The sequence below is a fragment of the Schistocerca nitens genome, chromosome 5, assembly GCF_023898315.1.
Source record: "Schistocerca nitens isolate TAMUIC-IGC-003100 chromosome 5, iqSchNite1.1, whole genome shotgun sequence".
NCBI classification, from domain to species: domain Eukaryota; kingdom Metazoa; phylum Arthropoda; class Insecta; order Orthoptera; family Acrididae; genus Schistocerca; species Schistocerca nitens.
Window position 1 is genome coordinate 712,724,925 of NC_064618.1, and position 22,144 is coordinate 712,747,068.

General features: G+C 43.1%; 1 protein-coding gene across 1 annotated transcript in view; it reads left to right on the plus strand.

Annotated features, from left to right (window-relative positions):
* The first annotated feature begins 1,117 nt into the window (after window positions 1–1,117).
* The window catches only part of LOC126260085 (uncharacterized), a 158,996-nt gene continuing 137,969 nt past the window's right edge, over window positions 1,118–22,144 (plus strand). The window contains exon 1 of the mRNA XM_049957297.1: window positions 1,118–1,317. The gene's annotated coding sequence lies outside the window, so the exon portion shown is untranslated. The remainder of the gene's footprint in view (window positions 1,318–22,144) is intronic.

Below are 22,144 nucleotides of genomic sequence, written 5' to 3' on the forward strand. Positions count from 1 at the left end.
TATTCGCAGTTGCGAATATGAACCATCAGCGGCTGTTTATTGGAATGACGACAATGAAAACTTGTGCCAGGCCGGGGTTCGATCCCAGATTTCCCGCTTTAAGTGAGTGGTCGCCTTAATCGCTTCCGCTATCCGTGCGTGTATCACAGCCAGACCCAAATTCCATATTTCGTCGTGCATGTGTCATAATCTGCACTCGTGCCTACCAATATTCCCGCCAAGGAATGACATTTATTGAGAGTCGAGGGCCTGCTATTGGCGAATACAATCGAAATAGTAGCACCCTTGTTCTTAAGAAGTACGGTGCAATGTTCCTTCGAACATACGTGGCCCTCGACTATCAATAAAGTTGCCCTTCCTGGACGGGAGTGTAAGTAACGTACGAGTGCAGGTTGTGACACACGGATAAAGACATACAGCAGTTTGCCGCTGAGCGGGATTCGGGCACGGATAGCCGAAGCGCTTAAGGCGACCGCTCGCGTACAGCGGGATGTTCGGGTTCGAGTCACAGTCCGGCAGAAATTTTCACTATCGTCTTTACAATTCACAGCCGGAGGTGGTTTACATTCGAATACATTTCCTGTATTGCTTGATGACTGTAGTCTGTGCAGTGCCTGTTAGTTCGGAAGTGCATACATTACACGGCCGAAGGACCATTGCATCATACTTCTTAATAACACATGCATTGTTGTTCCGTATGAAAAAGGAGATTTATCTTAGACATTTCTTTCGATTGGTCACAATTTATACCACGAGACCACAAAGTAATTCGAGTTATGCACTTCAAAATGCAAAGGAGCACTGGCAAGTAATGTCCTGTTCATTTACCATCACTTTTTTGTGAAAGTTTTAACAGCTGTATTTTGGAAACATTTGACGAAACATCATACGCCTTCAGAGGTGGATAGCATCACCTATTAACGTACGTTCTTTTTTGATAACGCTGTACTTAACAGCAGAACTGTTGACCCTGGGAAGTGCGAGGCTTCTCGTTAGAATGGAGAAAGACAGCCGGCGAAACGCATGGCGGAAGTGGCGGCTGGCAGCTGCTGCTTCCTCTTCCTGCTGTTATCGACTGGCCCGGCGCGAAACTCTCCATTTCTGGCTGCAGATAGCAGTAGGCAGAGCAGTGCGTACAGGCGTGGGCTGGCCTTCGACCGGCACGCGTTATCTGCCCAGGACTCGCAGATCAGCCTCGTCGCTGTTTGCCGGGCTCCCCATGTTTACTCTGCACAATCCGCACCTTTCTAGATAGAGTCGCTCACCCGCTGCTGTAGCAGTCCATTTGTCGGAGCCTCACATCTGGTCGGCGCACACGTAAGTTCTCTACATATTTTCTTGTAATGTAGGACACCATCTCAACTCTAACAGGTTGCTTATTTCTTTTCCTGAAAAGCAGAATTTTCGGCTGAATTGACAATGGCTTGAGTTTCTTCTTGTCCAGTACTAACTTTCCAACGTCGCGTATCTACTATATGAAGCACTTTCGGTACTGTATTTTGTAGCTGTTTCTATTGCTCCTACACACATCAAAGAAAGTTTTGCATCACCCCGTTTCCCAGTACTCCTGAAGACAGACGTTGACTGTGGATATTGTATCAGAGACACAGTCCCTTTGACTGTCCAGAGATGTTACTAAACCCGCCCAGTGATGTAAACAACCATGCATGAGCAGCGCCTATTGGACGGGGTCCGACAGCCGATCAGTTCCAGACAATACACCCGGAAGGAAGTACACGGCTCGTGTTGTCTGTAATTCAACCATGCCTAGACGGTCACTCTCAACAAGGGAAGTGTCCAGGCTTCTCGGAGTGAACCAAAGCAATGTTGTTCGGACACGGAGGAGATAGAGAGAGAGACAGGAACTGTCGATGACATGCCTCACTGCCGAATGGACCACTCAGCATTGGCATCACGTTCTCTTCACCGATGAGTAATCGCATATGCCTTCAACTACAAAATCGTCGGAGACGTGTTTGGAGGCAACCCTGTCAGGCTGAACGCCTTAGACACACTGTCCAGCGAGTACAGTAAGGTGGAGGTTCCGTGATATTTTTTGGGTGGCATTATGTGGGACCGACGTACGTCGCTGGTGGTCACGGAAGGCACCGTAACGGCTGCAGAATACGTGAATGCCATCCTCCGACCAATTGTGCAACCATACCGGTAGCATACTGTCGAGGCATTGGTCTTCATGGACGACAATTCGTGACCCCGTCGTGCACATCTTGTGAATGACTTCCTGCAGGATAACGACATCGCTCGACTAGAGTGGCCAGCATGTTCTCCAGACATGAACCCTATCGAACATGCCTGGGATAGATTGAAAAGGTCTGTTTATGGACGATGTGGCGCACCAACCATTCTGAGGGATCTACGCCGAATCACCGTTGAGGAGTGGGACAATCTGGACCAACAGTGCCTTGATGAACTTGTGGATAGTATGCCACGACGAATACAGGCATGTATGAATGCAATCGGACGTGCTACTGGGTATTAGAGGTACCGTTGTGTACAGCAATCTAGACCACCACCTCTGAAAGTCTCGATGTATGGTGGTACAATATGCAGTGTGTGTTTTTCATGAGCAATAAAAAGGGCGGAAATGATGGTTATGTTGATCTCTATTCCAGTTTCCCTTTCAGCCCCAAGTGTGGTGAGAATTTCTCTTGTCGCCTACCGCAACTAGTATCACTTCATTTCCTACTCTATGTGTTCAATAAAATTTTCATATTCTTCTGTAGCACCTCTCCTCAAATGTCTCTAGTTTATTCTTCTCAGTTGTATCTACCTCTTCCGTGCAATTCTAGGCTCCAGACGCATCTTTCAGATACAAACAGTGCAATTTTACGTCAGAATTTTACACAAGTAGAGCTCTTTCCTCCAGCACCTATCGGATTCAGATGTTTTCCGCGATCGCTCCATCTCCAGTAATCACAGTTTACAGACAGTTGTGTTCTATCCACACCACCGATACATGGCAAGTCGTTGTCCTTTCTTCTGCTATTCTTGACCTTTGTCATCCATGCTTTGTATAATGCAAACTTTATTTCCATGTTAAGTAGGCACTACATCCCACTCAACAGTTCTCGTAATTTTTCCTTCCTTTTCGCCAGAAGGGCTATGTGGTGTGTGAGCTTTATCCTTGGGACTTCAATCCCTTACTTTCGTATTCATCCTTTAAAACGCTCTTTCACGTCTTTCTTTTTCTTCTGTGACGCACCAGTGATCAACAGCTGCAAAAATGCCGATACTTTTCTTGACATGATTTTGTCATTCTTGATTTTTCATGGTAGTCATGACCTCACCTAAAATAGAGTGTAAAACGTAAGCCTGTACCATCTAACAAAACAAGTTTATGAGGCTTTCAATTTGCCTAACACTTGCGAACCGTAGGGTAGTGCCATGGTATTAGGACGAACTGCTCAGTAGCAATATCAACAACATTTTTAACACAAATGTTTGACGAACGTTAGTTTGCAGACAATGATTGTTTATACTGACAACAAAAGGAATTCCTGTTGTACGTAAAAAGCCCTTCACAGTTACTTTGTATGTGTTTTTACCGTTGTTGTTTTTGTTGTTGTGGTCTTCAGTCCTGAGACTGGTTTGATGCAGCTCTCCATGCTACCCTATCCTGTGCAAGTTTCTTCATCTCCCAGTACCTACTGCAACCAACATCCTTCAGAATCTGCTTAGCGTATTCATCTCTTGGTCTCCCTCTACGATTTTTACCCTCCACGCTGCCCTCCAATGCTAAATTTGTGATCCCTTGGTGCCTCAGAACATGTCCTACCAACCAGTCTCTTCTTCTCCTCAAGTTGTGCCACAAACTCCTCTTCTCCCCAATTCTATTCAATACCTCCTCATTAGTTACGTGATCTATCCATCTAATCTACAGCATTCCTCTGTAGCACCACATTTCGAAAGCTTCTATTCTCTTCCTGTCCAAACTATTTATCGTCCATGTTTCACTTCCATACATGGCTACACTCCATACGAATACTTTGAGAAACGACTTCCTGACACTTAAATCTATACTCGATGTTAACAAATTTCTCTTCTTCAGAAACGCTTTCCTTGCCATTGCCAGTCTACATTTTATATCTTCTCTATTTTTTCTTTATTTTCTTTATTTTACCGTTAGTTAGTACAAAATATGTTCATGTTGTGAGTTATTTTCTCTTTCTTTCACGTTGATTATCACTGAACTTAATTCCTTAATTTAGTCCTCTACTCATGGGAAATTCTTGCCCACCTCACTTTCAGCTACTTTGTTGCTGATTAGGTATTAATTACAATAACCAAATAAATTTCCTACATACTGGGAATTGTAGATGTAATCAGTTAATGAAAATGTCAAATTCTGCACATATCGCCTCAGCGTCATTATTTCCTTGCTTTTTCTGCGAATGGTCTCGGAGTTAGACTTTATTCAAGTCGAACTTGACAGCTTGTGAACTGTAGGTAAGGAACACTATTTATGTGTTTGTTATTCACATATGTAAATAAAAAAGTTACTGTTATTCAGCAAAAGTTTGTAAGTTTTCACGCTGATTTTTTCTGATTGTTTATGATATTCCTTCGGTAATGATTACAACTGAACATCGTACTGATTATTGTGCATATCCAATTTGATATGAATATGTGTCTTATCCCTCAAGTTATACTAACATTTAGGATGGAATCAATCGTGGTGTGCTGTACTTCTATTAGGCGCAATTCACACAGAAGTGGCTTGGCAGGGACGTCTGGTGGAGATGTGATAACGTTTCAAGCCCCAAGTACGTTTTAGCCACGAGTGGCGCGTCGAAGCGACGCTTGGCGGTGACGTCAAGTGACGCACTGCTGTTTACATTAATTTGAAGTGTCAAAATGCTAAATTATTTAGAGATTAACGTAAAGTTTCGTGAAATAATAGAAAAATATCCTGAATTATACGATCATAATCAAGCAGACTATTTACAGTCGGTGTGTGCAAGACAAAGCCTGGCAGAACACCGCTGGAGATCTAAACGAAACAGGTCAGCTAATAGCATTACCACCTGTAATTGCAAGAAGCTGACTATATTCTCAATCTAATAATCGAGAGCATTAAATGTTACGTAAAATGATTTATTGGAATACTGTCTTTGGCCGTGACTTTATAAGAAAACGGGAGTCTGATACTCTTTTGTTTAATCTCAGTTACTTTCGTAAAAGTCAGTAATGATAATAATACTGTTAACTTAAGCTACCTCTGAACTGGAAAATGGCTACGTCGCACAGTTAGATTGAAAACAGTTCGTTTCGTATTTTGTTGACAGTGAAAAGGAATGATGTTTAATTTCGTAATAATTGCACTCAGAAAAATTTAGGACTCGGAGAAAAATAAATGTAATACGTGAGTAGTAATTTCTCGCAAAAAGACTTTTGAAATAATCAAGACCCAAATGAAAAGCTTCGATATTTAGTTATCTCACTCGCTCACTCGCATCGAATGAGATTTATCTTTTATTTTTATTCAGACTGAAAGAGGTTCTTCAAATGACGTAGTCTTAATGCCACAAAACATTTTAATGCTTTTAATGGACATTCAGTCTGCACACGCAAACACAACTCACGTTTAGTAGTACAGCTCAGCAACAGCGATCAAGAAAGATCTATTTCCCAAGAAGACCTAATCGTCTACGAGATTTAACCGCACGAGAACAGCGCAAGAGAGCTTCTGACAATCGTACATGCTCTTTTATAATATTATAACACTGTTATCTTCGCGTTAAAAAAATGGCTCTGAGCACTATGGGACTCAACTTCTGAGGTCATTAGTCCCCTAGAACTTAGAACTAGTTAAACCTAACTAACCTAAGGACATCACAAACATCCATGCCCGAGGCAGGACTCGAACCTGCGACCGTAGCGGTCTTGCGGTTCCAGACTGCAGCGCCTTTAACCGCACGGCCACTTCGGCCGGCTTCTTCGCGTTATTTTCATCCCATTACTAGTTACAGGGTTAATGCATCACTGCACTGCGTAGATATTGGAACCAATAAAATTAAATAGCGTTTCCTTTAGCGTACTAGGCGCTGTCATTTAGTAATTATTCCTCATGATATGGGTGAAAATTCGTTAAGTGTCGCTTTGACGCCAAAAGCCAATAAATCTCATTATTAATAATATTGTGCATGGTAATGCATAATTTGATTGTTTACCCTAACAACATCGTAACTAACTAAAAGCAAGTTTTACCTAAGCAAATTTTGCTGGTAAAGAAAAAACTGTTCTGCGCTTAAGTACTAGTGCTTTCTTGATACAGGTGGTGTTAGGAGGTAAATGCCATTCTGCATATTTTTGTAACAATTATTACACATTTGCTTATGATTTTTTTAAATAGCACTATTTTTTTTATTTTCCTGAACGAACAACGCCTTAGCTCCACAGTTATGACGTTGTGCAGTTGAAAAACACTGGTTTTTCTGTCTTACTAATGGCAGGAATATAGAGCTTATTTTGAGAAAGTGTAACAACAAAGGTCAAAACAAGTGATATTTATTGCAATACAAATCTGCACAAGGACCAACAGAAGATACGAAAAAAATTAACACTATTCGTGTTGCAATTACACGAAATATCTACATTCAGCATTACATTTTCTGTCCTCAATCAGTGGGTTTTGGCAGACAGACGAGTAAATGCACGATTCACTTGACAGTTTGCTCGTAGAAATTCCGTGTTTCAGCTGGGATATGTCAGGTAAGCTTACCCCTTCTTGTCACTTTTTACTGGCAGAAGTTTACCGCACAAAATAGATAAAACTGAAATGTTGCCTAGGGCAGGTTATTTCCCCGTACTTCTCGGATTCTTTATGACTTTTACTTCTCCTTAGCTTAGTAGAGCTGTCAGATGAAATTTGTAGCCTGAGATACTCAGTTATTTTGAAGGAGTGTCAGCGCGAACTTTGGTCTACAGGCGGCAAGATCTCTGAAGCCTTCTGGTTCCATCTTGCAGACAAGGGATCCGCTGTGTTAGGCGTTAGCGGTTACTGGAATCCAGTCTTTGGGGTGATATACGTGAAAAGATCTTTTGTTCTTCTCTCTAAGGACAAAATGTCTATCACCTGTTAGGAAACTGTGTCCTGCAACGAGGAATTTCTCATCTTCAGCAATGAAATATTTACCGACGATCAGATTTTGGAAATGTTTTACAATATTTTGAACATTCCTCACAAAATATGCGATACTTGTGATAACTTTCAAAAGCACATCATATGAGAGATAAGAATTATGGTCAAATCATTCCAGGTTCAACTAGAGGTTTACCAGCTCGGACAAGTTACGTATCGAATTGTGCACAGAACTAAATCTTTTGCATTTGACTAAGACCATCTTTACAGTCGAGGCGAGGACACGTCATTAGAATACATAATATTAATCGCATTGTGCATAGAAGCACCTAGAACTATAAATATTACCTATAAATAGCCGCATGGAACTTCCGACACTATCTACTAGGTCATTTATATATGTTGTGAAAAGCAATGGTTCCATAACACTCCCCTGTGGCACGCCAAAGGTTACTTTAACGTCTGTAGACGTCTCTCCATTGAGAACAACATGCTGTGTTCTGTTTGCTAAAACCTCTTTAATCCAGCCACACAGCTGGTCTGATATTCCGTAGGCTCTTACTTTGTTTATCAGGCGACAGTGCGTAAGTGTATCGAACGCCTTCCGGAAGTCAAGGAAAATGGCATCTACCTGGGAGCCTGTATCTAATATCTTCTGGGTCTCATGAACAAATAAAGCGAGTTGGGTCTCACACGATTGCTGTTTCCGGAATCCATGTTGATTCCAACAGAGTAGATTCTGTGTTTCCAGAAATAACATGATACGCGAGCAATAAAGATGTTCTAAAATTCTACAACAGATCGATGTCAGAGATATATTTATTTATTTATTTATTTATTTATTGATTTATTTAACCTGGCAAGATTAGGGCCATCAGGCCCTCTCTTACATCTAACCAGGCATTCTACTTATTTTACATTCATATGTTTTAGTAGGCATGTTAAACTACATCTAGTACAAAAAGTGAAATAAACAATTTGAAAGGTACACCTGGAAAAATACATACATATAGAGTTTATATTCTTAGATCACAAGTACTGTTATAATTAGACATTATTGAACAGACAGATTTGAGATAGGAGTGCTGGCAGCAGGGAGTATGAGGGAGACTCATGGTGAAGGGAGGAGAAGAATAGAGAGACATGATGAAACATAATTAAGGAAATATAAAGGAAAAGAATATTGCGTGGCTAATAGAGATAGATGAAGAGGAAGGCATCTCAGGAGCAACATAGGAGACGCTAGCTTTGCTATTTGACAGATGAGGGGATTGTCCTTGTACATTAATAGATATAGGTCTATAGTTTTGCGCATCTGCTCGACGACCCTTCTTGAAGACTGGGACTACCTGTGCTCTTTTCCAATCATTTGGAACCTTCCGTTGCTCTAGAGACTTGCGGTACACGGCTGTTGGAAGGGGGGCAAGTTCTTTCGCGTACTCTGTGTAGAATCGAATTGGTATCCCGTCAGGTTCAGTTGACTTTCCTCTGTTCAGTGATTTCAGTCTCTTTTCTATTCCTTGGACACTTATTTCGATGTCAGCCATTTTTTCGTTTGTACGAGGATTTAGAGAAGGAACTGTAGTGCTGTCTTCCTCTGTGAAACAGCTTTGGAAAAAGATGTTTAATATATCAGCTTTACGCGTGTCATCTTCAATTTCAATGCCATCATCATCCCAGAGTGTCTGGATATGCTGTTTCGAGCCACTTACTGATTTAGGCGAGGCGAGGACACGTCATTAGAATACATAATATTAATCGCATTGTACATAGAAGCACCTAGAACTATAAATATTACCTATAAATAGCCGCATGGAACTTCCGACACTATCTACTAGGTCATTTATATATGTTGTGAAAAGCAATGGTCCCATAACACTCCCCTGTGGCACGCCAAAGGTTACTTTAACGTCTGTAGACGTCTCTCCATTGAGAACAACATGCTGTGTTCTGTTTGCTAAAACCTCTTTAATCCAGCCACACAGCTGGTCTGATATTCCGTAGGCTCTTACTTTGTTTATCAGGCGACAGTGCGGAATGCATAGCCCTCCTTACGCTAACTTTGACATCGTTTAGCTTCTGTTTGTCTGAGAGGTTTTGGCTGCGTTTAAACTTGCAGTGAAGCTCTCTTTGCTTTCGCAGTAGTTTCCTAACTTTGTTGTTGAACCACGGTGGGTTTTTCATGTCCCTCACAGTTTTACTCGGCACGTACCTGTCTAAAACGCATTTTATGATTGCCTTGAATTTTTCCATAAACACTCAACATTGTCAGTGTCGGAACAGAAATTTTCGTTTTAATCTGTTAGGTATTCTGAAATCTGCCTTCTGTTACTCTTGCTAAACAGGTAAACCTTCCGCTCTTTTTTTATATTCCTATTTACTTCCATATTCAGGGATGCTGCAACGGCCTTATGATCACTGATTCCCTGTCCTACCCTTACAGAGTCGAAAAGTTCGGGTCTGTTTGTTATCAGTAGGTCCAAGGTGTTATCTCCACGAGTCAGTTCTCTGTTTAATTGCTCGAGGTAATTTTCGGATAGTGCCCTCAGTATGTCACTCGATGCTCTGTCCCTATTACCCGTCCTAAACATATGACTGTCCCAGTCTATAACTGGTAAATTGAAATCTCCACCTACGACTACAACATGCTGAGAAAATTTATGTGAAATGTATTCCAGATTTTCTCTCAGTTGTTCTGCCACTAATGCTGCTGAGTCGGGAGGTCGGTAAAAGGAGCCAATTATTAACCTAGCTCGGTTGTTGAGTGTAACCTCCACCCATAATAATTCACGGGAACTATCTACTTCTACTTCACTACAGGATAAACTACTACTAACAGCGACAAACACGCCGCCACCGGTTGCATGCAATCTAACCTTTCTAAACACCGTCTGTGCCTTTGTAAAAACTTCGGAAGAATTTATCTCTGGCTTCATCCCGCTTTCCGTACCTATAACGATTTCAGCTTCGGTGCTTTCTATCAGCGTTTGGAGTTCCGGTACTTTACCAATGCAGCTTAGACAGTTTACAATTACAATATCGATTGCTGCTTGGTCGCCGCATGTCCTGACTTTGCCCCGCACCCTTTGAGGCTGTTTCCATTTCTGTACTTGCCCGAGGCCATCTAACCTAAAAAACCGCCCAGTCCACGCCACACAACCCCTGCTACCCGTATAGCCGCCTGCTGTGTGTAGTGGACTCCTGACCTATCCAGCGGAACCCGAAACCCCACCACCCTATGGCGCAAGTCGAGGAATCTGCAGCGCACAAGCTCGCAGAACCGTCTCAGCCTCTGATTCAGACCCTCCACTCGGCTCTGTACCAAAGGTCCGCAGTCAGTCCTGTCGACGATGCTGCAGATGGTGAGCTCTGCTTTCATCCCGCTAGCGAGACTGGCAGTCTTCACCAAATCAGATAGTCGCCGGAAGCCAGAGAGGATTTCCTCCGATCCATAGCGACACATGTCATTGGTGCCGACATGAGCGACCACCTGCAGATGGGTGCACCCTGTAACCTGTACCCAGGGTATTGACGAGCGTTTAGCCTCCTTCCAACAGATACCAAATCAGTCCTGTTGACATACCCAATAGCCCGCTGATAGCAACCTACTACCTGAATGGGTAGCAATTGTAATTCCGTTATTAAGGGCTAGAAAATACTATCCTTTGTGTAAAATTTGACGCATGAATGAACAATAATGCGGTCTGCCTACTATTAATAAAAATTACTAAGTAAAATAGCTTAATAGCGCAACCTAATACGTAAAAAGGCCTTTAATGCAACTTGAAGAAATCAAATCACAGTCAACATTTTCGACTGTTCTATTACAATCTTAAGAGTAGATGCTTTTCTTGTTGTAGAAGAGACGCGTGCGATACAGTTATAGCTCCACGTTGTACTACCTAATATCTTACGATAAGAAGCATCAGTTACACAAATATAATTTTCGATGTATTCAAGAATGCAACATGTGTGTTGGAGTTCTTTGAATCTCAACCGTATCTTATTTACTTTACAATTTCATGTAAAAAACAAAATTCTGTATCTGCTGAAGGCAGTTCATGGTATTTTTAATTCTGCTGAAGGTTAACCATTTCAAATGAGCCGTGCTCACACTGGCTATTAACGTAAACAAATGTTAAGCGAGCACTCCTAGACTGAACATGAAAAGTCGTACAATTGGGAGATGACTTCAGGAGGAAAATAAATCATGAGAGATTTGACTTTAATTTTAAATATTTTTTAACAAATAGGCATCAAGTTCACGCACAGTAGATACAAATGTCTTCCAAGGGACCACGTGCATCTAGAATAACACACATCCTCAAAACAGAAAACTTACCCCACATGTTTCCAAGTCACCATAATACAATTTAGTAAACGAGGAAGTAAAATGACAAGCGACTAATATATGCTGATGGCTCAAGCGTAAACACATTGGTGTCCAAAATTAAAGCAACAAACCGCTATTTCTCCATCCTTTGTCTAATTCACGATACAATCATGCCAACTGTCAACCAGATGTCCGTACCATCGTGTCCTATACGGCAGATGCCATTCTGGTCAACGAACAACCATGCCAACGATGACGTTAGGGCACCTATGAAACGAAGTAGTGTTTTCCGGGTAGCCCCACATCCACAATCGCTGTGTACACGGGCACAGACGGTGCAGTATGCCACAGAGAAGATACCTACCAGATTCTCTGCGGCGGAGGGTCGTACATAGAAAGGAAACAGGACAGTCGCAAACTGATTTGGCCCGATGGCTTTATATGAATCGCTCTGTTGTTTCTCGGATGTGGTGACAGCTTAGAGAGACCGAAACTGTATCCAGAAGACCAGGACAGGGCCGACCACGAGTGACTTCAGAAGCACACTCCTTCAGGCCACAAGTGGTCCATTGGGACCATCTGACCGCCGTTTAATCCTCAGCTGAGAATGCGGATAGGAGAGGCGTGTGGTCAGCAAACCGCTCTCCCGGTCGTTATGATGGTTTTCTGTGACCTGAGCCGCTACTATTCGGTGGAGTAGCTCCTCAATTGGCATCACGAGGCTGCGTGCACCCCGAAAAATGGCAACATATGGCGGCCCGTATGGTCACCCATCCATGTGCCTGCCACGCCCGACAGCGATTAACTTCGGTGATCTGACAGGAACCGGGGTATCCACTACGGCAAGGCCGTTGCCCTGACTTCAGAAGAGAAGACTGTTATTTGGCTGTAAGGGCGCGACGATAGCACCTTAGTACTGCGTGGTAACTGGCATGTGAGCTCACAACGTCCACTGGACTTGTTGTATCTAAGCAAACGGTGTGCAGAAGGCTTTGACAGAGTGGCCTTTACTGTCGGGGCCTGCCATATGTCTACCTCTGACGCGTCTTCACAGAAGGGAACGTCTGAAGTGGACTCATCAATATGCCGCCTGGACGGTCGAAGAGTGAGCCAATGTTGGTTTCGCAGATGAGTCCCGATGTAGTCTACAAGCTGATTGTCGATGAATTTGCCTCTGGAGGGAACGTGGAACTCGATTTCAGGACCCAAGCTTTCTGGAAAGAGACCAAAATCTAGAAGGATCCCTAATAGTGTGAGCAGGGATTATGTTTATCACTTGAACCCCTCTTCATGAACGGCTGAATCGGCAAGGTTTAGCTGCTGTTAGGTATCCAGACGAGACCTTGGGACCTCATTTGCGGTTGCTGCGACGTGCAGTGGGCTCAGACCTCATATTGATAGACAACAATGATCGACCTCATAGTGCACGGGTAGTTGATGTTTTCTTGGAAACGGAAGGTATTGCACGCATGGCGTGGCCTGCACATTCTCCCGATTTGAATCCCGCAGAGCATGTCTGTGACGCCCTGTGGAGACAACTTCCAACGCGTCAGCATCCACCAACCCCTCTCCAAGACTGTGAGCAGCTCTGGAGGAAGAATGGCGTTATTACCTCACTACGAGACTGAGGACATCATACGCGGCATTCCCTGTCGTTGTGAGGCCTGTATTGCTGCCAGAGGTGGTTACACTCCATATTGAACACATTAATCAGTTTTCGTAATGTGTGTGAAAATCCGTTAAGTAAGAAGAAACGAAGAACATTTTTGTCTACCGTTCTGCATGTTGCAGTTGCTGACGTTCTGTGTTCTTTACATTGTTTCTACTTTACTATCGCCTATATATACTGTTCTGTGGCAAAATGAACGCAACCTTGCAAAATTTCCTTTTGTTGCTATAATTTTGGACATCGGTGTAGGTGCTAGACCTCCCAAAACAGTCAAAGATGCAAACCACACAAAGAGCTCACCTCGCTCACACGAATACACGTCTAAAAACCTGAAACTCATGTGATATAGAATGAGGCAAATGCAACGTCAGCAAACAACTCTCTCACCATACATCCTGAACTCTGAAAACTAGAAACGTGCCTCTCAATAGCACTCTCTAAACGTAACAAATCATCAGCTGGTGGAGCAATGTTAACAGCTCTCCAGGTGATGACCACAGGTTCTATCAGAACTTGAAACCCTGCGCCATACTGCTTGCCTGACAAGGCGCCTCAGTAAAAGTACAGTTTGGAGATATAGTGGAAACTATAAAACCAACGATACTTCTCTAGTAGACGATAGGATGAAATATGTCCTTTAGCCAAGTGTGTTACTCGAATCGATACGTAATATGAAAGACATTTCTAACCGAAGGCTTTCCACGCCATGATTCCAGGGGTAAGAGAGGCGTCGGTCCCGAGAATTGCCCCTTCCTGCGGCTTTTCACCAGGTCGTCTACAGACACATTGGCGTTAGTGATCTCTCACGTTTTTTTGGTGTGACTGTTTAAAAATCGAGTCTCATCGCTGTATATCACAGAATACCACTCGATGATCGAGTTGACTCTAGCCCTTCACCGTTCAAGTCTCTGTCACTATCCTTGTCGCAGTAATTGCACTATAGCCATCTTCGAAGCTAGCAGTCTTGGTGGGGCGTTAAAATATTAATTCCATCTATCACTGTACCTGTAAGAATGACCTTGCCACAATAAAATTAAACTTGAAAATATTAATTTCTGTATCAGTTGGATGTCAGCGTCCTGTTATTGAGTGCAAGGGTGTCTCGCTACCAGTTAGCCAGGGTAGGTAGAATTAGGCTAGCCTTTTTTTGGGTCTAATTCTAGACAGATTTTTGAAATTGATGTAATCGGTTTACTGAAAGATTAACTTTATTTATTCGGCTATATTTTTCACTTGAAATAGCTTTTTCGGAAAAGCTGTTCGTGTCTGGCAATCTGTTATGACATTGTAGCCTTTTTAGCAGCACATTCCAGATTACTGTTATTCCTATTTTCGGCTTTAAAAAATGTTTTTATGTTTGACATTGACAGCTCTTGTATGTTTACATGTTTTCACGTCGTCCTTAGCATCATTCTTTGCTTTACGTGCAACAAAAATTCTCCAGTATATAGTATGCAGTAAACACGTTCATTGCTACTCTTGCCGGCCGCGGTGGTCTAACGGTTCTGGCGCTGCAGTCCGGAACCGCAGGACTGCTACGGTCGCAGGTTCGAATCCTGCCTCGGGCATGGGTGTGTGTGATGTCCTTAGGTTAGTTAGGTTTAAGTAGTTCTAAGTTCTAGGGGACTTATGACCTAAGATGTTGAGTCCCATAGTGCTCAGAGCCATTTGAAGCATTTTTGCTACTCTCATTACACAGTTTCAAAAACTTACATTCTTAGTAGAGGTTAACGTTAAACACATACTTTCCTTTGCTCATTGTCAAACTATGAAACAAAAAACAAAAAGAAATAAATGATGAAAAACGTGTAGTTGAGTTATTTCATACACGAAAACAACATAAACACTTTGCCCTTTTTGTGTTGCCAAATTACGAAGTCAAAATTCGTGGCTGAACCGTTAGCCACGCTTCCCCATCGACGTCAGCGTTTGCATCCTTTATAGGGCGGTACTATGAACTTCCAAAAATAAACTTGAAATGCTTTTATTTCATATCCAAAACTAGAGGTTAGTGATATAACATACTTATTTTCTTGGTTAGCTAAGTGCATGGCATCCTATGGGGGGGGGGGGGGGTAAGTATACTTAACAGAGAACATTTGTGATACTAGATATCATACATCGTTCTCTGGTAAGTATTCTTACCACGTATTGTGTTTTAGAAATATTATGAAATAAATGAGATTTAATACCACATTGCTTATATTTTATTTCTTAAACACATCAATACATGTTACAATATTTGAGTCACATATATATGTATGTGCAAAACTGTAAATACAATTATATCAGAATGAATGTAAGTAACTGAGAAATGTACATCATGAACAGCTATTATAAATAGCTGAAGGATGATGTGGCAATAATTGTTGTTGTTAAGAACAAAATCACAGTCGAAACCAACTGAATGGAGATTTACTCATAATTACGAATTGGGCGTGTGGAAAGGTATGAAGCATGGCAAACACAGGGCTACATTGCATCTTATGTAAACTGTGGTGGAGCGTTTTTATTTCTTTGTAGTACTGCAATAGGCACGTCGTCGAAAGGTAGGACCCTTTGCTGATAGATGCTGCCCTACATTTGTTAGACGAATTGTATTGGCTACAGTTGCTCGGCCATCAGGAGCATTTCCCTTCCTTCCTCTTTCAATCTGAATTACTGGGCCTTTTTTGATTTGTGCAGAGAAGGAACCTGTCATTTCAGTTGCTAACTGTGACCTGTATTTCAAGTGACTCAAAGGTTTTGTGCCAGACATACATTTCCTGACTGTATCTTTGTAGAGGATGCATCAATACAATAATAAAATAATTTTAGCCACGATCGCTGGGATTTCCATGATATGTTGTAGGTACAGAGTAGCCGATCAAAACGATCCACCCCTCCCATATGTAAGTTGTAATCCCTGATTGATTCTAGACAAGGAACGCTTTCCCTAACACCCCTGTTATTAGTTCTCAGAATAAAACGTTTTGATTCAATATTATGCATCGTGCTAATTACAATAACACACTTCTTTCCTCTGTCTTTCCATTTTGATACTCCTATGTCTCCAACCATAACTATATCAGATTCTCCTATTTTTAGAGTTTTATCAGCAGCTTAAGTATCTTTAGGAAAGAACTTTCGTGTTTTTCTGATTGTGACACAAGTAAACAGATTTTTTCTTGGCAGATTTTTCATCATTACAACATTTGAAAAAAAAATTATCAAAGAACAGGAAGTATCCTAGACCTTAATAAGGAGCTGCACGTTTTTCTATGACACATTCGCCTAAGGACGTGTTACTGTTGCCTCACTCTTCTTTGCCCTCATACACTGACAGTCCTAGACAGTACCCGTACTAGCACATGCAATCACCCAGATTTTAAAGTCTCTTTTAATTGACAAACTGCCTATTGGCTTCTGTCTCGGGTTCTTCGGCCGACGTTCATCTAATGATTTTTCTGACGTTTCGCCAGCACGAGTGGCTGGCATTGTCAAAGCTTCACCCTCCATTGCCGGTGGTGAACTGGAGGCGAGCTCGCGGCCGCAGACTATATGTACGTGGCGCGCCAACGTCCGAGGGCTTCTCCGCGGTCATTTCCGGTGCGGTTCTCCTCTTGCTACCTGCGACGGTCGTTCGCTGCAGTACGGGAAGCCAGGATCCGTTTACCTTAAGGCTTTCCTCTTTCTTGTTGAAACTGTTCGCGTGTTTTTGGATTTCTACAGCTTCTCTGAACAAGCGCGTGTGATAGTGCTTCTCTACAGCCAGAACTTCCGTGTCGGCGAATTTTATTACGTGGTCGGTCTCATTCAGTGCGTGCTCTGCCACGGCCGATTTCTCCACCTGCCCCAACCTGCAATGTCGCTTATGCTCTTTGATCCTGGTGTTAATGGATCGTCCAGTCATTCCGACATAAACTTTTCCGCATGTGCAAGGTATACGGTATATTCCCGACATTGCAAGTGGGTCTCTTTTCTCCTTCGCCGATCTAAGACACTCTTTGATCTTCCTTGTCGGTTTGAAAATCGTCTTTACGCCGTGTTTGCGCAATATACGGCCGATTCTGTCCGTCACTCTGGGAATGTATGGCAGAAAGGCCGTACCCGACATTTCTTTTTCTGGTTCCTTACTTCGCCGAGTGTTTAGCTCTGTTACACTTCTAATGTAATTTGTGGAGTACCCATTGCTCCTCAGAACAGTTTCCAGGTGTTGCATTTCTCGTTTGAGGTGTTGAGGCTCACATATTCGTCCTGCTCTCGTTACGAGCGTACTAATCATGCCTCTTTTCTGGCTCGGGTGGTGGTTTGACAGTTTGTGCAGATATCGGTCCGTGTGTGTCGGTTTTCGATACACGCTGTGTCCCAGGTTTTCGCCGTCCCTTGTGACCAGCACATCTAGAAATGGCAGTTTCCTGTCCTTTTCTACCTCCATGGTAAATGTTATGTTGGCATGGAGGCTGTTCAAGTGTCTCAGGAATTCACCGAGCTGTTCTTCACCATGGCTCCACACCACGAACGTATCATCGACGTACCTGTACCACACCTTAGGTTTGCAAGTCGCCGAGTCCAGTGCCTGTGCTTCGAATTGTTCCATGAAGAAGTTGGCCACCACTGGACTGAGAGGACTACCCATGGCGACGCCTTCCAGCTGTTCGTAGAAATCGCCATTCCACGTGAAATAGCTCGTGGTGAGACATGCATGGAAGAGCTTTTTGATGTCTTGCGGGAACATGGAACCGATGTGCTCCAGAGCGTCGCTGAGTGGCACTTTCGTAAATAACGAAACAACATCGAAACTGACCAGGATGTCGTTTGGCGCAAGTTTCAGTTTCTTCAGCTTCTCAATGAAATGTCCTGAGTCCTTAATGTATGTGTCGGTCTTTCCCACGTGTGGCTGGAGCAGAGAGGCCAAGTGTTTCGCCAGTTTATACGTTGGTGAGCCAGGAGCGCTAACGATCGGTCTCAGTGGAACGTTGTTCTTATGGATCTTGGGTAATCCATACAGCCGAGGTGGTAGGGCTTCTGTGTTGCGCAGGTTTCTCTGTATGTCCGCCGGCAGAGAAGACGCCTTGATTAATCGATTCGTATTCCGAGTGATACGCTGCGTCGGATCTGCGCTTAGTTTTCGGTACGTCGTCGGATCTAATAGGTCTCGGATCTTTTGCTCATAATCTTCGGTCTTCATTACGACGGTTGCATTCCCCTTATCGGCAGGCAGTACCAATATACTCTTGTCGGCGTTGAGATTCTTAATGGCTTGTACCTCTTCTTTCTTCAGGTTGCAAGCTGGTAGTTTTGCTCGGCGCAGTATCCTGGCTGTTCAATGCGACCGTCGTAATGAAGACCGAAGATTATGAGCAAAAGATCCGAGACCTATTAGATCCGACGACGTACCGAAAACTAAGCGCAGATCCGACGCAGCGTATCACTCGGAATACGAATCGATTAATCAAGGCGTCTTCTCTGCCGGCGGACATACAGAGAAACCTGCGCAACACAGAAGCCCTACCACCTCGGCTGTATGGATTACCCAAGATCCATAAGAACAACGTTCCACTGAGACCGATCGTTAGCGCTCCTGGCTCACCAACGTATAAACTGGCGAAACACTTGGCCTCTCTGCTCCAGCCACACGTGGGAAAGACCGACACATACATTAAGGACTCAGGACATTTCATTGAGAAGCTGAAGAAACTGAAACTTGCGCCAAACGACATCCTGGTCAGTTTCGATGTTGTTTCGTTATTTACGAAAGTGCCACTCAGCGACGCTCTGGAGCACATCGGTTCCATGTTCCCGCAAGACATCAAAAAGCTCTTCCATGCATGTCTCACCACGAGCTATTTCACGTGGAATGGCGATTTCTACGAACAGCTGGAAGGCGTCGCCATGGGTAGTCCTCTCAGTCCAGTGGTGGCCAACTTCTTCATGGAACAATTCGAAGCACAGGCACTGGACTCGGCGACTTGCAAACCTAAGGTGTGGTACAGGTACGTCGATGATACGTTCGTGGTGTGGAGCCATGGTGAAGAACAGCTCGGTGAATTCCTGAGACACTTGAACAGCCTCCATGCCAACATAACATTTACCATGGAGGTAGAAAAGGACAGGAAACTGCCATTTCTAGATGTGCTGGTCACAAGGGACGGCGAAAACCTGGGACACAGCGTGTATCGAAAACCGACACACACGGACCGATATCTGCACAAACTGTCAAACCACCACCCGAGCCAGAAAAGAGGCATGATTAGTACGCTCGTAACGAGAGCAGGACGAATATGTGAGCCTCAACACCTCAAACGAGAAATGCAACACCTGGAAACTGTTCTGAGGAGCAATGGGTACTCCACAAATTACATTAGAAGTGTAACAGAGCTAAACACTCGGCGAAGTAAGGAACCAGAAAAAGAAATGTCGGGTACGGCCTTTCTGCCATACATTCCCAGAGTGACGGACAGAATCGGCCGTATATTGCGCAAACACGGCGTAAAGACGATTTTCAAACCGACAAGGAAGATCAAAGAGTGTCTTAGATCGGCGAAGGAGAAAAGAGACCCACTTGCAATGTCGGGAATATACCGTATACCTTGCACATGCGGAAAAGTTTATGTCGGAATGACTGGACGATCCATTAACACCAGGATCAAAGAGCATAAGCGACATTGCAGGTTGGGGCAGGTGGAGAAATCGGCCGTGGCAGAGCACGCACTGAATGAGACCGACCACGTAATAAAATTCGCCGACACGGAAGTTCTGGCTGTAGAGAAGCACTATCACACGCGCTTGTTCAGAGAAGCTGTAGAAATCCAAAAACACGCGAACAGTTTCAACAAGAAAGAGGAAAGCCTTAAGGTAAACGGATCCTGGCTTCCCGTACTGCAGCGAACGACCGTCGCAGGTAGCAAGAGGAGAACCGCACCGGAAATGACCGCGGAGAAGCCCTCGGACGTTGGCGCGCCACGTACATATAGTCTGCGGCCGCGAGCTCGCCTCCAGTTCACCACCGGCAATGGAGGGTGAAGCTTTGACAATGCCAGCCACTCGTGCTGGCGAAACGTCAGAAAAATCATTAGATGAACGTCGGCCGAAGAACCCGAGACAGAAGCCAATAGGCAGTTTGTCAACAAGTGGCCGCGAAAGCCTTAACAATTTTGTCTCTTTTAATTGGTTTATTTGGCATATACTGTTTCAAGGAGCTTCTTCCTTTGAATCCCACCATAGATTCAACGACTGACAAATATCTGGCAGGATAGAAGAAACAACTGTTGAGGTGATCCAACATAGGTCTAATCTCGTATAATCGGTCAAAACCCATTTCAGCCTTTTTTGGCATTTTGGAATTATCATTTAGGTGTAAAAATCTCATAATTTTCAAGAAACGTTTTATAGGCATCACTTGTGCAACTCTACTGTTATAAAAGTTTCTGTCATTACTCCAGTACAGTCTAACACTAGGTAAAGGATTGAATCCCATAATAACGAGTATCCCTAACAATGCTCTCAGTTCATCAACAGTTAAATTTAATCAGTTATTTTTCTGTATAGCATACAAATTTGACTGAGCCGTGATCTGCTCCAAGAGCTCACCAGTCAGAATTAGGTTCAAAATTGCCATTGGGCTACTCACATTCACTTCAGCTATGTTCGATATGCCAAAAGGCATAGACTAAACAGTGTTGCAGGATAATTGGTGTACATGCCCTGCTCTGCACCATGAGAAAGTGACTCTTACAGCATGGTCAGTTTCATTTTCACTTTCTGTTTCTGTTTCGTCAACAACTGAAAAGTTTCATCATTGTCATGTGACAACCGCGCATCATTGGTGGATGTTGTGGGTATGTGTAATTGAACTGGTAGGCAATCATCTGCATCTTCATCCCCACCTTCTTCTGAATCGTCAGCCATCTCATCCATTATTCTATTTGGCTTCTGTAAAATTTTCTCCTCTGTCAGACCTCTTCTATTTAGAGCCATGATGAGGCCTACAACAAAATGGAACTGTTACCTAAGAAATAATCCCTTCAGTAAACACTAACACATTTTTGATGGTGTTTCAACTAGTAAATAAATAAAATTAAACTTTAAAATTCGTCACTGAAAACGTGTGTAACCTACCTTTTGTTTACACATGTATAATTATAACGTAGTAACATCTTAGCCGCTATTTTGAGAACGAAATTGTACCCACCATGTGAGAAAATACTGTTCAATGAATTAACAAAACAAAATTGTAATTGACAATTTCATTAAAAGAACGAGAAATCTTAGTCTGAAAATGACCCATTTTCGGCTATTCTTTCCGGCTCGCGCATAGCATAAGCTATATATCGTAATAAATATTTCAGCACATAACGAAAGTGAATAATTTATACCACAATATCCGCAGAATTAAGCATGCAATTATTGCCTTACCTTGGAATGCACAAATCTGCAGTGTTTCTGTTTTGCAGAACCGTAGTTGACGACTGTTTACTTCTCTCAACAACACTACGACCAGAGACGCTCTTTGGTAAGAATGCGTACCACTTTCACTTATTTTTACATGTTTAGAAGGCAGTGAGGCGGGCATTCAAAAAGTGGTACGTATTTCTACCAGAGACCGTTAAAGGAAGTGATTTGTTACAATAAAGGTCTATGTAAACAGATGCTTCTGTACAAAGAGGCGGGTGGTAAGTATACTTACTGGTACCCTATAAAGGGTTAAAAGAGTGTTAAAAGCGCGATGTCGAACATAGAAGTCTAAGATTAAAATGAAACCTTCACCAGTCATAAAATTCTTAAACCACAACATTTTTGCAGACCCATATACTAACCAGCCAACCAACCATTAAAAATCCAGGACAATGCGGGCTAACCCCTGAAGAATGGTATGCCCAGGCAGAATGCCAATGGAATATTTATAGTCTGTAGATTCTACGAGTGCCTTAATCCCCAACATAGTAGGGTCCCTCGATGTCTTAGCACTTCAAGGGTAGTCCTGCAGCAGTGCCATATCAACCATTTCTTTAGAAGGGGGAGGGGAGGGGCAAGCAAGCCCCTCTACTGATTTCGTCTT